This window comes from Calypte anna, chromosome 14 (genome assembly GCF_003957555.1).
Source record: "Calypte anna isolate BGI_N300 chromosome 14, bCalAnn1_v1.p, whole genome shotgun sequence".
Taxonomy (NCBI): domain Eukaryota; kingdom Metazoa; phylum Chordata; class Aves; order Apodiformes; family Trochilidae; genus Calypte; species Calypte anna.
In genome coordinates, this window is record NC_044260.1 from 6504732 (window position 1) to 6522096 (window position 17365).

Genomic DNA, 17365 nt, shown 5'->3' on the forward strand with positions numbered 1-17365 from the left:
GGGAGTTTAATAACTCCTTAAGCAACTTCCTATTTGAAGTGCTTTATCTTTCAAAATGTGTGTTCAGTGGATTTTCCTGAATTTCTTTCCTGGGAATGACTGCAGTGAGCATACCCATGCACAAAGATGCCTACCCTTGAACTAAGCCTTTTGGTAGATATTTGGAAAGTTCTTGACTGTATCTCCATCCCCTGTTAACAACTTTTGGACAAGACTCTACTGTGACTCAAAGCATGGTTTAAATCATGTATGAGAGCTCTTTGCAATATGACTGAGAAGAAAATTCAGCTAATCTTGAATTTAAAAACCTTCTCTAGGGGTTTGGTATTTAGCTCAGGCTTCAGTTTCAGTGCTGCTTACTTGTGTTGGAAAAGTTATTTTTGGTTGCTTTCTGTGCTTCATTATAATTCTGAAAATGACTAATTTGATGTGACATTTACTAATGTAGTATGATCAGACATAATTTGATCTTATTAACTTAGATGGTACCATATTAGCAAACATCAGATTCTATTTGAGAAATTTACACATGCTGCAAATGTGGATACACCTTGAAATCATACTGTATTAGTATAATTTGTCAGCTTAATGTTGTATTTAGTAAAGAACATCAGAATATACTGCACTTTATAGCTACCTACTTATAAATCTGCAAAGATTCACACTGGCTGTGCTGCTGTCATATAGCTCTATCCCTTTAAAAGCAAACTTGCTCTATCATACAAGAGGACTGCAGTTCAAACCCTTGATGTCTTCCCACTCTTTAGAAATGCTTTCACTGTCTTGGATATTGCTGTCTGCAATCTAAGTTAGCTAACTGGAATAAAGAGCTTATCTCCTCACACTGCCCATGTTTAGTGATGACCACTGTGGCCTGAGAAGCTGGCATCAGCTAGAAACCAACAGGTAATGAAGTGGTGCAGCTGCATCAGCTCTGTATCACCACATTAACCTGTCTGATACTGGCTTTTGTTTTCCTGCTAGGCACCAACCACTTTTTGAACAGAATAAACATTTTTTTTTTTTACATTATTTATGAAAGAACTGGATGGCCAGTTGCCTTTTACAACTGTGTAGCTGAGATAATAATTCTCATGTTCGCTACTTCCATTCTGCTCTAGTGACCTCTTTGCCAAGCCAGGCTGTAACTGGCTTATCTTGTGTTCTTCTTGTCCTGTTTTTAGTATATTTGTGTTGGGGTTTTTTTGTTTGGTTGGTTTGCTTGATTGTTTTTTCCTAGTTTTGAGTGCCAGCAGAGCATCAATGCCTTCCTATTTTAGCCAGATGGCTGCTGCTGCTCAGAAGACTTGGGATAGTCATGCAGTGAGCTAAAGGGACAGACTGAGCCTTGTTACAAAAGGGAAGAAGTGGTTTAGGGTCAGCAGTTGTATTTGTCTTTGGTTGTGTTCTCTGGGAATATGAATCCTGTGCCATTTTGGGTTAATGTCCCCTCATGGAACCATGGATTCCCCAGCAGGGAGTTTAGGGTAGAAGTAGGATTTGGGCAGTTGTAGACCTTCCAGCTCAGATGTGTGCCTTATTACCATACCCAGGGAGCTTTAGGGTGATGGAGGTGAGGCAGGAACCCCTTTAAGTGAAGTTGGTGAAGTGTGTGCTTGACCATGATTAGTGTCTTTATGTACTTACAGCCTCTCCTGGGGCCTCTGGGACATTGCACAGCTATTTTCCAGAATGGTCAGGGAATAACTCTCTTGGTTCTGTTGATTCAGGTTTTGCGTTCCAGATGCTCACCATGCTCTGTAGAAAAAACCAAAAGGGGGCATGAGCAATGTCTGCACAACCCTGGAGCCTCTTGCTTTCCAAATATTTTCCCCCAAGTTTAGATGTATGATGGTGCCATTAAGGTAGAAAAGAACATCTACATGTGGAGAGGAGAAGAATAAATATCCAAGTGTCAGTGCCACAGTGAGTGCTGGGATTGAGTGTAGGGCAGGACAGGAGGAAGAGGGATGAGGGCTTGGCCCCAGAGCAGCTGGTGGTCCAGGCTGTCTAACAAAGTGGAAACTGCTTCTCAGTTTCAGTGGACAGAATTAAAACAGTTAAACTGACAGTAAAAAACCTGGAGCTCTAAGTGCCATGATGAGCTGGCATCTGCTGTGCTGGAATGTGCCAGGATGAGCTTTGCATCCACTGAATCCCAGACTGCCCCTTGGAGCCTTGCTGAATTCACAGGGAATTGTTTGTACACACCTGGCTGTAGAGGTGAGGCAGGATGAGGGCTGAAGCCTAAGCCTGCAACTTCCGACTGGAGAGCAGGAGTTATTTGTGGTATTTTGACTTGGTTTGGGCTGTCTGAATATGCTGGAGCTGTAGAAAAACTTCTATTTTTCTGTATTTCAAAATATTTTTGATCTAGGTGTCAGGTTACCCCTTAACTTTTACAACCCCCCTAATTAAGACTATTAGAAAACCCTCACTAAGCCAGTAAAATGTTAAAGAATAAAAAAACCAAGCAGAAAATATACAACAAAAAGCAGTGTTTGAGCTGCTTCCATTGGCTGTGATTGTGAAATGCTCAACTTTCGCCAGGGATTTTGATCAAAAACTGATAGTGTTGCATCTTTCCCAATGGATTCTTGTGTTATTTTTTTCATGCTCTAGTTGGAAAATAACAATCAAAAGCAATTCCAGGCTCCAAATTCTGTTTGTTTCCACCAGATTGTTCCAAACACTGGACAAATCCAACCAGTTGTCAGCCTGAATTTGTTACTCTGATGCTTTACATCTCTAAAGATAACACTGCCTCCTGCTCTGCTTGTCAGAAATAGGATGCTGGAACTTTATTTCCACAGATGGGAATGTTGTGAGGGTTTTGTCAGGTGATTCCTCTGCTTCCAGGTATGCCCCAAAATGAGAGACCTTGAATCTAAGATGTCTTCACCATATTGTTTGCTGATGCAGGCATTCTATGAAGCTGTTAGTACAGAACTTTTCTCATTTTATCATAATCCCAAGTGGAATAACTTGGGCACTTGCCTGTAGTGAAATCCTCAAATAGAACAGAAATAGGTAACAACTTGCTTCTGACTTATACCAGTTGTCCAGATTTTCATTTCAGTGAAACCTTGGCTCTATTCTTTCTGACTTTGCCTTCTCTGGAGCTGCCTGCAGACAGTCTTTGCAGGTGTTGTATTTACATGGCACTTCAGGTTTGGTTTGTATAATAGGTGGAATGGCTATTTCAATTTAAATCAAAGTGCACTGTTTTGATTAGGTGCTCTGTTTTGTCCATTTCTTGCATGTGCTTTCAGGTAACAGTTCTGGGCTATGTGTAAGTGTAGAGAAACATTAACTGTGTCACCTGCAGTGTAGGGAATGGTAACAACCAGGGACAGAAGTTTAGGAGCAATGTCACTACAGTTTTTTAGATTCTCTTCCTCTAGTGTGATGGGTTATAATTTCATGTGTATGAAATAGATGTACAAATAGTTTATAAACATAACGCATAATTTTAATTAGAATTTATGTTGCTCTGGAGCAGGCTGGCAACGTTGATGATGCTCACTCAGTGTTTGGAATTTTTCCTGCCTTGGTGTGTGCCAGGCACCCATCCCTACCTGCTCACACAACTGCTTTGGAACATGCAGCTTCTCCCCACTCAGCTGTAGTGTAGATACCCCCTGCTTTTCACCTGGGGGGCTGTCTCATGCCCCAGATGGGATCAGATGCACTGTGTCAGGCAGAGCAGCTGTTCCAGAGCTCCAGGAGAGGTTTTGGTGCCCAGGGCACGGATTTCCCATTAGCAGTGGCTGGGGCATTCAGCAGGGCCATGTCTCTGCTCCTTGTGTCTTTGTGTTATTGAATCAGGAGTGCTCATGTGAAGGGTCAGTGCACTCAGGGCCAAATCATTCCCCTGCAATTGAGTTAATGCTGGACCAAAGTGAGCAGAAACCGAAGTGAAGGCAGCATCCTCTAACTGGTTCTGGTAGTAGCTTCAAGTTTCATAAGGCTCTTTCTATGAGATCTGTAGGACTTTGCAGGAAAATACCCTTTTGAGAGACTATTTAATTCAGATGTTTAAAAGTTGTTTTGTGGAGGGGTTTGGGTAGTATCAGATCTAGTCCAGAAAGTGAATAAATCTACACTGTTAATGGAATATAAAATAAAGCAAACCATAAATATAGGCTTGTCTTAGAATAATACAAGTGCTCTGTTAATTTCATCACAGGATTAATAGTTCATCTGCTAGTAATTCAATGGAAAGAGCATATTCACTCAGGCTTTTGTTTTATTCTGGTATTCCATCAACCTTTGTAGCTCTGATCTGCTGGTAAATACAAAACAGGTGTTGGAAGGGAGTTAGGTCTTTAGATTGCATAGACATGTGGGCTCTTAATAGGACTTTGTGTAGCCAAACTTATAAAGATTCATATTTAAATGCTGCTAGTGGGCTTTAAAATACCATTTTAAATTAAATCCAACCCATAGCTGGTATAGGACAATGAGCAAGTGGTATTGGGATTTGGTAATGAATTATAAATATTAAATGAGCAGCCATGTGGAACAGTTCTGAATTATAAATCTCCCTTTTGGACTGTGGGTCTTGGTCTTCTGCTGCACACAGAAGTGTCTTCAACTGAAATTGACTGTTACAAAAATAAATGAGATGATAGGCCAGAATATTGCTTTAAAAGCAGTTATTGTTTTTGAGAAGTGATGTAATATTAACTGCCTCACATGGTAATGTCTTAATTATCATCCATACAGGAAGTTATGAGCAGTGTAATAAAAACCCACTGGCAAAATCTTGTAATTTGGATGGATCCTTAATCTTCAAATTAATCTTCTTTCTACTTCATGCAATAGCAGATGAACAGAGCCCTCTTCTTGACAACTACTCTTAAAATCTGCAACACTCTGAATCATTCCTGTCACCTCCCCTCTCTGAAGTTACAGGACTCAGTTTCTGCACCCCTTCTATTCCTCTCTTCCGTCCTGCTGCCTCTCAAGAGTCTCCTTTGGCAAGAAAAGGAGGGTGCCAACTCTGATTCCTTTTGATGCAATTAAATTCATTTCTCCTCTATAGAAAAATCATGGGGACTTTAAGGATTTTTTTTTTTTTTTTTAGCTGCCTTTGCTCAGTTAAATTCTGTGCTGCTCCTGCCAAGCCAGGCACTGGAAGGCTCCATTGCTTTGCAGTGCTGCAGTCATCAAAGAGTTCTTCTTTGTTGTTTATGCTTTGGAAAGGGACTGCTGTAACTTATTATTTGGTGGGCTGAAAAGATCAAATTCTTTGTTTGAAAACTGCAATTCCCTTACTGTAAAAGTACTACTTTACCACACTATTCAATACCTGTTTTGCCAGAAAAGACAGTGGGCTGAAATTAAGTTGTGAACAATTTAAAGCTTCTGCAGTCAACTGTGATTAAAATCTTTTTTTTTCTTTAAAGTTGACCTAAGTTTTTCAATCTGTCTGCAGGGCAAAAATCTGGTAGAAGTAAATTGGGTTCTCAGCTGAACTCAAGTCACACAATTTAATATTCACATTTAGAGGTGCATCTTGTTAAGGCAGTGATTTCCTGATAGGAAATCTACGTGCTCAATACCGAATTTTAACTGCTTTTATGTTCACTCTGCTACCTCTGTCTGCTAACACAGCTTAGTAGCATTTGAAGGCCAAAAGCACATCATTTTATCCAACCTTTGCTGGAAAAATGGTTTGCACAGGCTCTTTGGAAGGTTTCTCCTGGGCAATCCCATTGTCAAACAAACCACTGAATAGGCACAGTCATGTTGTGTCCTGGTAACATACAGCTGAGTCAGGATTAAAATAATGGCAGTTTTGCTATTATCCATACAGTTATGTATTGTATTCCAGGGCCGTTCTGGATCTTTTTAGAGTGATATTAAGTACTCAGTTTATTAATGCCTTAAAATCTGCATGAATAACAAATTGCTGTGGTTCTGCACATATATGGATACAACAGCCACTGCAGCTGAGCTGGCTGACTGTACCTAAGGGCAGTTCCTGAATTTTTACAGTTCACTGCCTGAATTTAAGCAACTTTTAAAATCCAGCTTGTATAATTAATTGTGCTGGGTCTCTGCTAGGACACTACAGACCTCCAAAATTTTCACTAGTGGAAAATACTCAGCTCTTTCCAAAGTTTAAGAAGCTTTGATCTACTGGGCAGAAATTGTGTCAAAATTGTGCCAGATACTTCTTGGCCCTCAAAACATCCCACTGGGTTATGAACCTGCCTGATGTGTGAGAAGAGCTATTTTAAATGGAAACGTTGAATTATATGTTTATGGATCAGTGCATGCAGCTTTTTATTAAGGGTTACAAAGGTTTTGGCTAGACAGAGGAAATGATGAGTGGTAAAGCCTGTACTGGCTGCTGCATTTTGAGACAGGTGAAATCTAGGGAGGAAAGAAGAGTTTGCTCCTTCATAGGGAGCAAATGGGTGCTCTTTGGGAGGAACTTCTGGAGGCAAATGGAGACCTTTATGCACAAGGATATGTGGAAAAGCTCAAAGGAGCTGGGAAGTTGCAATGTAGAGCAGATGCCAAGCAAGCCAAGATAAGATTTTTGAAGGGGCCTTCAGGGATCTTTATAGGAAGCTGCTGAGGTCATGCATGGAAGGTTTGGAGGAAAAAGCCTCAATCAACTTCATTAGACTCAATTTTAAAACTGCTTATTTTAATTTTGCTTTTGTGTGAGCAGAATTTTCCCTCTTTTCAGTCTGCAGCTGTAGTGAATCAGGTGTTTTTAGTACCACATTTAGGAAAAGAAGAGACAGGTGAGCTTCAGGGCTGTGGCCAACCTGGATAATTTGCTGAGATTGTGGGCATCCCTTTTGTATGGCCAGGTAGTGTATGGGAGCAGCTGGCTTCAGGACATGGGCACAGCACTGGGAGAAGGATGGGTTTCCCCTGAGGAAGAACCAGGGGCAAGCAATGAATATGTTGGAGTCTGAAAAACATGACCTCCAAGGAAAGAGGGAAATGGAGGTAGCTAAAAAAACCCAACAAATTGAGACTTTTACTTACATAGTTATTTTTAATAGATATTAATAAGGAGGAAGATGGCAACTTCTGCATGTCCACAATGAATACACTTGATGTTGAAATTTATAAAGGCAGTAAGAAAACCACCCTTTGCAGAAAGGGATGTTCTGACTGAGAGGCTGTGGAGCCTTTCTCCTTGGAAGTGGTTTACATTAGAACACAGATGACATAAGCATGATTCATGCTTTATTGCTGTATTTGTATGACCACTGTCACCTCTCTAGGTACCTTTATAGTTTTAAAATTCAGTGTTCTACCACTGAAGCAGAAATATGGATGAAATACCAGTTTTACAGCAGCACAGATATTGACTTTTTCTTCCAAGGTCACAGGCAATGAAATTGGGGATGCTGGGCCAAAAGCAATCCACTGCAACAATGAATCTAGTTATCTGCCATTGAAACACTGGGTTATTTAATCACTTTTTTTGACCTTTATGGAGTTGATACTTAGATATAGTTAGCAGCAATGATGGATATATCTAAGACAGATGGGTGAAGTATTAAAAAACCTTCGTATGATGTTGAGTCCTCTATTCATCGGTCACTGTGCTAAAGCTGGCAGAATTACTGTCATAAGAGCATTTCTCTGCAGCACTTTTCAGATGCAAATGTCTAATTCCTGGCTTTATCACAAGAGCTTTAAAATACAGTGAACCAGTCAATGTATTCTCCTTTTAGAAAAGTACATGATGATAAATGCTATAGCTTGAAATTATTTTTTTAAAAATCACTACAGCTGGAAAGAATGAAATTTGATTCCACCTAATCTCAGATGTTTAATACTATACAAGTGAGGCTTTTCGTGGGTGCAGGCACTTTTATTTTTGTGGTGCACTTTCATTAAAATGTAGCTAATGTAAATAGTGGAAACATTCTTCAGATGCAGACTTCCTACATGCAGATATTATAAGACAATTTTGGACTTCTTGAAGAAAAGTCAAATATGCAATTACTGATGTCACACCATCCAGTTGAAGAGAAGCATGTTTAGAATTCTTGACCACTTTGATTTTGGTGAATTGTTTTTAGCTAGAGCATCCTTTTTTGTTAGAAGGTTAATAAAGGAAGAAGGGTTGTGGGAGGGCTGTTCTAGGGACAAGGTACAGATCATTGTAACCCTCTCTATGGATTAATCCATTTGTGTCTATTCTTCTATCCACCTTCTCTCCTGTTTCCAGGGAATGAATGCTACCATCCATTTTAATGAGAATTGGATTTCAAGTAGGCACTATCCAACATGACATTTTGGTATGCTAGGAGTTCATGTGTCTCTTGTGGGCAGCAAGATCTCTTCCATTTTTGAAGTAACTACATTCAAAAATTGTGGCCTATATTATATGAATTCAAAGCTGAGAGATGGGTCCTGGTCAAAATGAAATTGCTTTTCTGAATGTGTGGCTGTTGCAATCATTATTTAGTCCTGAAACTGGGGGGGGCTGATCCAGAGAAATTAAGATTTAAAAGAGGCTTCTGCAGAACCACTTCAGGAAACTGAGCATCCTCCATTTAAAAGCAAATAAAAGCATTAATGGCAAGATAATTAAATAAAATTTTCTGATTTGAAATTTATTTCATTTGCTTGTATTTATCTAGAAAGCTGGTTTGACCCTACACCCTCTTCTAATTGAACACTGCCTTGAGCTATTTTCCTGCTCACAAAGGCCATCACAATACCAGCAAAGTGATTAAAATGTTATCCATTTTATCTTAATGACCTATTTTGAAAATTAGCTTCTTCCCCATGTGTGGGAAACTGAGTCATAAAGAAATAAAAGATCTTGGTCACAGCTATGTTAGATCTGCTCAGGAGCTGGAAAGGGAGTGCAGATCTCCTGAAGCCTAGGATGTGACACTTGATATGCGAAAAATAAAATGTGATTCAAGGCTGAGTGGGTGACTAAAAAGAAATAAATAAATTGGATCTTAATCTCTGTCCTGACTCTTTCTGCTCTGCTCTTAATGCTAATTTCCACTCTCTAATCCAAGAGCCAGCATGAACACAAGCACCAGCATTTTTGAGGAGGTGTTTGAGTACTGTAAATAATTCAGAACTTTACTACTAGGTTGCTCATGCACAGTCATTGCTTGGGAGCAACTAAAAATAAGTGAGTGTGATGATTAGTTTGAGATGACTGCATGAATTGTGACAAGGCTTGACTGGGCTCTAGATGCCTGCAAAGGTTTGCAAATGTAGCCCTTGAGCTGTGTTTTCTCCATGTGGTTATTTTCTGGTATGACTTGGACTCCTGCCAGCATCCTGGCTGTATTGGATTTAAGGGACAGAACTCTGCTTTGTGTCATGGCTGTAGTGAGACAAGTAAGGGACTGTTCTCCCCTCTTCTATTTTTGACTTGTTGTTGTTACACTGCTTAAGGAAAATCAGGGGTTTGGGGTTTCTTTGGGTTGGTTGTGGGTTGTTTTTTTTTTTAACAGGCAATCCTATGGGATATGTCTGTGCTTAGATGAAACATCTATTTGAAGACATTGATTAAGGACTGAAAGAAGATATATGCATTCATGTCTGCCTGCATTGCTGCTTTGAAGTATGCACTTTTCTAGCATAAAGTGAACAGGTCCCTTGCAGGGTCTGAGAGCAAGGATGGAGCTGTTGCAGGTGTGTGGAATTTAGTATTGATTTACTTGGCACAAGGAGTCCCTGTGCCCAGGGCTGGGGCTGCAATGCCTCTGGGCATTGCTCAGGAGATCACCTTTTTATTGAAAGAGGTGGTGCTTGGGCACCTCAGTCTGTGGAAAATGTTCTTGGGAGAGCTTTATTGCAAGAGAAAAGACCTTTGGAGGGACAGAATCTGTCAGCCCTGTAAAACCTGCATGTGTTTGCTCAGTAACTTTAACACACAAGCTGCTGGAGGCAAGTGGAAGGAAAATGAAAGACACCTTGCAGATGGTTTCAGCCAAGCTCATTCCATGAAACTGTGGAATGACAGCCCTCAAGGTCATTCCAGAGACAAGTGAAACTGTGTGGAAATAAACCCAAACTGTAATGTCAGGCAGGTTGTGTAGAAAGCTCCAGTTGAATAAGAAATCAGAGGCAATAGAAGACATTTCTCTGAGGCAGAAAACCCTTGCTGGTGTGAGCAAAGCTTCTGAAATCATCTTATCCTCTCTGCTTTTCTTCTTCTTCCTGCTCCCATTTCAATGGTCATTAGATGATGTGTTGCCTTCTGGCTGCAAACCACTGCAGGGATCCCTGCGTGGAGGGGCAGATGTTCCCTCAGCAATTCTGGAGGGCTAAGCAGAGCTTGTTCACTCTGAAGCACTTCTTCAAGGCTTTTCTCTCTTTCCCTGTGGCAGTCCTTTGCCTGGTGCTCTTGCAGACACAGTCCCCTCTTGGTGTTTACTGATTTCCAGCTTTTCCACTGACAGCACAAATTCAATCAGAATTTCATATTAGTTCAGCAACAGCAAAAAGAAAGGCCAATAATATTGGAATATGATAATAGTCCTGTGCACAGACTTGCAGAAATTGCTCTAGGAGCTTGCATGCTGTTACCTAAAATCTCTTCTCTTATGCATAGCTTAACCAAGCAGGGTAAAAAATACCTCCATTCTCAGAGATTTTTGGAGGTGAGAATAGACAAACATCTGCTAGGAATACATTTGATGTTGATTTGGGTTTGAGGATACATATTGGGTAACTTCTCAAGCACTATTTTTCTATGATTTCACATTTCTTGAAAGTGGAGCAAAGGAAGGAGAGTCTCCCCTACCATTTGTTGGTCATGGTGTAAATTTGGTTTCTCTCTCTTCATGTAAGAGTGTGGCTGTTTCCACACTGGGCAAGGAAGAGAAGCCCTCCCTCCAGCTTCTGGATGTGGCCCAAGAGACTTGCCCATCACTGTGGTGGCCCTGCACAGCCCCTCAGCTTTTTCCAGGACCCCCTCTCCCAGTGCCTGGTTGGAGGCTGCTGTAAGGGTGATGGAGAAAGCCAGAGGCTGTGTTCTCTGTGGGACCAGAGGCAATCAGGGACTGTGGTTTGTATCCCAATTAGTTTGGCAAGCAAGTCAACAGGAGCCTAACACTGTCCCAGGGGCCCTGGTGCTGCAGGAGCTCTGAGGGTACATCTGGAGGATGGAGTGGGCACGGGGGAGATGAAGGGGGGTTCAGGACCATCAGGTGCCTCCAGAGCCCCCACCTTTTCCTGGCAGGAGAGGCCCATCAGCAGCTTGCCAGGCTATTAAACAGAAGGTCTTAAACTTTTCTCTCATGCTCTGACTGAAAGGACAAATATAGCCAAGACATCTCCTGACTTCTGAAATCAGCCTTTCAGCAAGGGAGGGTGGTGCCTTGCTGTCTGCTTTGTGTCTGGTGGCACTTCCAGAATCGACCTGAGGTGCCTGGGAAAAGGAGTTGTGTAAGTCCAAAACTTGTTGTCTCCTCTGCAGCACAGAGCCTTGCACTGCCAAAGAGGAGGTTGGGCAGTTGCCCTCTTTCACTGCTCAGGGCTTCTGGGAGAGAGCAGTTGTGGGCTGAGATGATGATGCACAGTATATGGCATGCAGAAAATATAAAATTAGCTTGAGGAACACGCTTCAGTTATGCCTCCAGATGGGTGGGGATAGGTCTGTTGGACTGGTAAGGCAATAAATTGTCTTCTGTAGTGTCTGTGAGAATATTGCTGCTTGGAAGGAGCAGAGACTTGTGAGGGCAAAGGAGTGGCATCAGAGGAATTGGGAATATGCTTTCATGGGTGGGAAGAAATCAAAAGCAGAGATATCTAAGCTCAAACTGAGAACAGGACAAGCAAAAGATGTGCAGGATGCCTAGAGGCACAGAAACCAAAGTTAATCCCCATCATGATGAAAACAGGAGCAGGTCCAGCTCCCTCTGGATGTTTGTGGCTGTGTGAAACTGCATGGAGGGCAGTGAAAATTGGTCATAAATTTTTGAGCTTTGATTACTCTCAGTCCAAGGCAGAGCCTGGACTGAGATGGGGAAGGGACTCACCCAGGAATTTGCAGAAAGGCTCTTCTGTACTTGCCCTGGTGCCCTGCATCATCTCTTTGAAAATTGCTGTTTAGCTATGGGGCTGGTAGAGCTGGAGGCTACATGACTGCAGCACAGTTTATCCCAATAGGAAAAATGCATTATTGTGAATCTGTTATTGATCCTGTTAATTATAGTAATTGATCTAGTATTAACTCTGCACTGGAGCTGTTACTTGTGAGATGCAGCCATGTGTAGCCCTAACTGAATGGAGTTTTTATTTCTTAACAAAATCACCCAGGATTTGAATGGTGGTAACAAGTAGCTGATTCACCTGGCTGTGTTTATGGAATTGCAGAAAATCTAAAGCTATGCTGTAAAGTAAAGGGATCTTATGTTCCCTTAATGAATATTTTAGCAATTCATATGTAATTATTCGAACTTTCTAAATTTTAAATTATACTGCTTCAAATTAATCCTTTCTAGTCATACAGGAGCCTCGTGGTATTTTAAAGCACATTAACTCACTTGAAAATCCCTCACTCGTTCCTGTGCAATTTATCCCCCAGTTTTCTGTAATGAGTTAATCCAGTCTGAATGAAGCTGGGTTGCTGTAAGGCTGCAGTGTAAAAGCTGCTGCCAGTTCCCAGGTCAGGCATTTCCCTGGCCCTCTCCCCGGTGTTGCTGCTGCTTGGTGCTCAGGTCTGCACAGGAACATGTGCACAGCTCTTGCCTTGCTGGGATTGTGAAGAACAAAGGCAAACTTGGCAGATGGTCTTCAAAGGTTTGATGGTCTTCAACTTGGGAATATCTGTCTTTAAAATCATGCTGAAGATATTGAGCATTATCTACTGTCCAGCACAAACCAAACTCCCACCATGCTCGGCCTCCAGGACACAGAAGGAAGTTCTGTGCTATAGATTTAAGTGATTTAAGCCTAAGGAAAACTTTCCTATTGACATTTTGGGGGGCAGGGGGGCTTACTCAAAGGTCACTATGTAGAGCAAATCCAGACTCATAGGCAAGTGATGTATGTGCTGCATCCTTGATGTTCTTGTAATTGGAAAATGATGAGAAAGTAAAGTAAATGACAGAGACCCTAGTATCCTACCTGCAAGGCATGTAGGGTGCTTGGAATATATAAGTGTTTCTGCTAATGATAAGCCATCATTCTAAATGCTGCAAACAGCTGCAGGTGCTTTATTATTCAAGACAAATCATTGCCTTCATTTGTTTCCATCAGAAACCAACTTAGCACATCTCTGAGGGTGGGAAATAAGTGACTCTTTTGACAAGAATTACATATTACTGGAGCTTTGACATTATCAAGATCTGGTTTATTAGGGTAACAATTGTTAATATCTGCTTTTAATTATATTTCGTTTAGAGGGATTATTTTTGAGAGACATGAAAAGAAGTGATTCAGGGGGAAAAAATGGAGAACTTTCTAGTAGAGCTTTATGTATGAAAAAAATTCCTAGCTTTTGAAACCAGAAAACCAAACAATGGAAGCAGGTTTTGCTGTTGGATGGTTGCACTAACACTTGATCTGACACATCTGCAGCTGTTTCCAAAGCACAGTTCCAGGTCAAGAAAGCACAAGAGTTTGTGTTCAGCTCAGCCTTCAGTCTTGTGCTGAAGCCTTTTGTTCAGTCCTGGCCTGCAGCTTGATTTCTAGCTCCTATCTTTACCAGGTACCAAGTGCCTTGAATACCCTAGTGAACAGCAATTAATGACACTCTACTTCAAATGCTGGGATAAATTACAGCATTTCCCAGAGGTGGCTATTAGAGCTAATCAGAAAATGCCATACTTCCTGCAGAAAATGTCAACTTCTTGTTTTTGTAAACCCATAGCAATCAGAGTAAGTTCCTTCTCCTTAAAGGAAAGCTGCTTTAAAATGGAACCACATTTTTCATAAATATTCTCTCTGGTCAAAATTGCAGATTTCTGTCAAAAGGGTTTTGGCTGGGTTTAATGATTATTGCTAGTGCTGCCAAATACTGTGATCCAGTTGCAAGGAATTTTAATAGAGGCTCATTTTGAGAACTGCATCCCCTCAAACTGACTCTGTGGTTAAGAGTATTATGGTTTGTGAGGGTTTTGGGAGAAGTATTGTGAAGCAGAATATCAGTGTTTAAAATGGATGACACTATTAAAAAAAATCTCTTGAGGCTTAACATTTATGACCATCTATACCACCAGAGCATTGAGTCCAAGGCAATATTTCAGTGCAGAAAAATCAAATGTGATTATTTCCCCAAACCTAAACCAGTTTCAGATGTTTTTCAAACCTGGCATGAGTTCAGTTCTTATTTTGCTAAAATTGTGAAGTTAAATGAGTTTAAAGATTTCCTGCCTATGAATTTGGCACACAGAAGTGAAGTGCATAAAGCAGGTGCTGCTGTTGAGCACTGAGTTTCAGGAAGTGCCACAGCTTTCATTGTATATAAAAGGAGTTGAAATATATATTATTATTATTGTGTTAAGAAATCTCTTCAGCTGTTTCTGAAATCCAGCTATTTGCCACCCTCTGTTTCTATGACTTATTTTTATTACTTCAAGACTGGACACCCAGAGGGTATAATTGTATTCTTCAGTATCATTAGTATTTTAATTACTTCTGAACCAATATTAAATTACTAAGGAGTTTTGCCTTTCACCGACATTTCCAGAGCAAGTTAAGTTACACTTGCAAAAGATATAGTTGATAGCACTCCTAGGCTATTTAATAGCATTAAATAATATTACATTGCATGTTACTACAGAAAGCAAATAACTTCAAAAGTTATTCTGTAAAAGCCACGTATTCATGCTGCTTTCTGTAAGCTTTATTTTTATTTTATTTTGTGTCTTTGACTGTTTTATTAAACAATTTTCTAAGGAGAAAATGAGCATCAAAACTTTCTTGTTAGCCTGGAAACAAATCCAGAAACCTCAGACTTCACCTCTGGCTTAAAATACAAGGGAAGTGATAACAGTGTAAGAGGGAATAAAGTTTCACCTCTATTCTGTTGAACTCCTTGACATTTGAGGTTGCTCAGACAATTCATTGGACAATACAAGTTTGAAAGGTTGATATTTTTCAAAATAAATATCTCCCCCAATGGCACTGTGTTCACACACAGATCAGTTTGGCAGAAAGGCAGTAGATTTAGTCCAAGTTTTTTAATGAATATGCTAAAAATTCACTGAAGCCAGCAGCTCTGAAAAGCAGTTGCCAGCAAAGAACAACACCGTAAAATGTGTGAAGAAAGGAGAGCATCAATGCACAGGGCTCCAGCTGATGGCTCCTGGGCAGCCACACATCCTAAATCTCCTCAGCATCTTGGACAGGGTTTCTGTGGAATTCAGATGCTTTTGTACAAGGCAATTATCAGTCATTTTGGGCATGGCTGGGTAAGTCAGTGTGGTCCTTTGCTGCCAGCACTGAGCGCTAATCACTTGCTGCCTGCCAGGCTGTGTGTCTGTGCAGCAGGTCCCTGAACACAGGACAGACAGACACTGTTTTCTGTAATGTGGCTGTTTATCTGGGCTTTAGGGTTCTTATTGCCTGTCTGATTCTGAGGTCAGAGCAGAGGCTCTGCTGTGTGTGCTCATTAGTGATGTTCTGGGGAAAAAGGAATTTTTTTGGGGGTAGGGAAGGGTGTGTGTGCTAAAGCTCCACTTACCACGTCCAAAAGCTATGGATTTCCCCCAGTGACATGAGATAATCCCAATCAAATTAACTCAAAGCCAGCTCAGCTTCTATCCAGCTAGGTTATCCTGAGAGCAGGCTGAGCCAGGCAATAAAATCAGGGGTTAATTCACCCCTGACTTAGGTTTGGTTTTCTGTCCCCCTGATTTGTGAGCTGACCCCGACTTGAGCACAGAATATGTATTCCTGGGTATTCACTGCATAGAGCTTGTAAAGAAAGCTTGTAAATTGTTTGCTTTGACTATTCAGTGCTCATGAGTTGTGGATGTATTATTATGATTAATCAGAGTAAGCTTGGAAACAGAAGTATTTTTCATGAATAATGGCTTTATCCAAATGTAATGAATATGATTCTTCATTTGGCAGATTTTTGGATTAGGTCCAAAATGAGTGGCATATAGAAAGTGTCAGTGCAGGTTTATCCAGTGTCTGTTTCTCATTTTTTCTTTACCCCAGGATATTGTTGTATCTTGCACTTTCTTGGATAGACAAACTGGACACCTGTAACTTTGCTGCCGCCATTCAAAAATAACCGAGAAGTCGATTGCTCTTATTTTAAGAGTACAGAATTTAATATCATCCAACTGGAAAAGCTGCTATTTAATAGCTGTGTGTGTTTTGGGGCAATTTTGTCTGAGCCATCATATGGGTGAATGCATAATATTGAGCAACATTTAGAGGGAGTTTCTTCTTACAATAGATAAATTGATTTCTTATGCAAGAGGGAAAGAGTGATTCTGGGAAGCATTGGTCAGCCTCAAGAAGTAACATGCACCCTGTTTTGAGCTGCTTGTAATTTTGGGTGACTTTTTTCCAGGTTGGGAGGAAGTTCATTAGTTGTGTGTCTTGGACCAAAGTTTCTTGTGAAGGTTACCCAGAAGGCCTAGTGAGAAATGGAGGGTGTTTTTTTTTCTTAAGGTCAAAACTGAATGCTGCTATGAAAGTCTAGTGTAACCCCTTGAAATCTGGCAGATAGTGTCCTCATTCCAGTCATGTGCTTGTGGTTGTCTCATGGAGAATAGGCATGTGTTATTTGGATAAATACTAGAACTATTTGCTGGCTTAAGAGGTTAGGGCAGGTCTTACTGGCCACGCTTTTAGAGCGGTGGTGGAGCAAAGGAGCTTCAGCAATACCATCCAGCCTAAATTACATCAATTTTATATCTGGCTTGAGTATGCTTTAGTTCAGGATTGAAAAAGATTTATCTGTTTTCCTGTTTAAAGAAATATCTCATTTTGGTTGTGTTGGTTTTTTTTTTTTAGGACAAAGATGTAGGGACTTAAATTCTGTCTCAGGCAGGCTCATGTCAAATGTGTGCATAGGCAATTTTGTCTCAAAGCTGTAGCCAACTTGTGATGTTGCTGCAGGTAGATTACCAGGGCTACAACTAATGGGAAGAATGTCTAAGGATGAGAAGAAAACAAAACCAGGAGCTGGGATCCAGGGAAGCAGATAGGTTCAGGGGGATCTTCAAACTTGTGAGGTGCAGGGTTTCAGTTGGAGCAGCTGTTTGCTGCACTTTCACCCAACCTCTCCCTCTTTACTAAATTTCACTGGATGTAGAGCTGCATGGAAACATCAGTGCAAGTATTTCTATTAAGGAAAAAAGGATTAAGAAACCAGGGAATACTCACCTGGCTGCCATCTAGATTGCAGAGTGTTTTGGTTGCTGGATGAAACCAAATATAT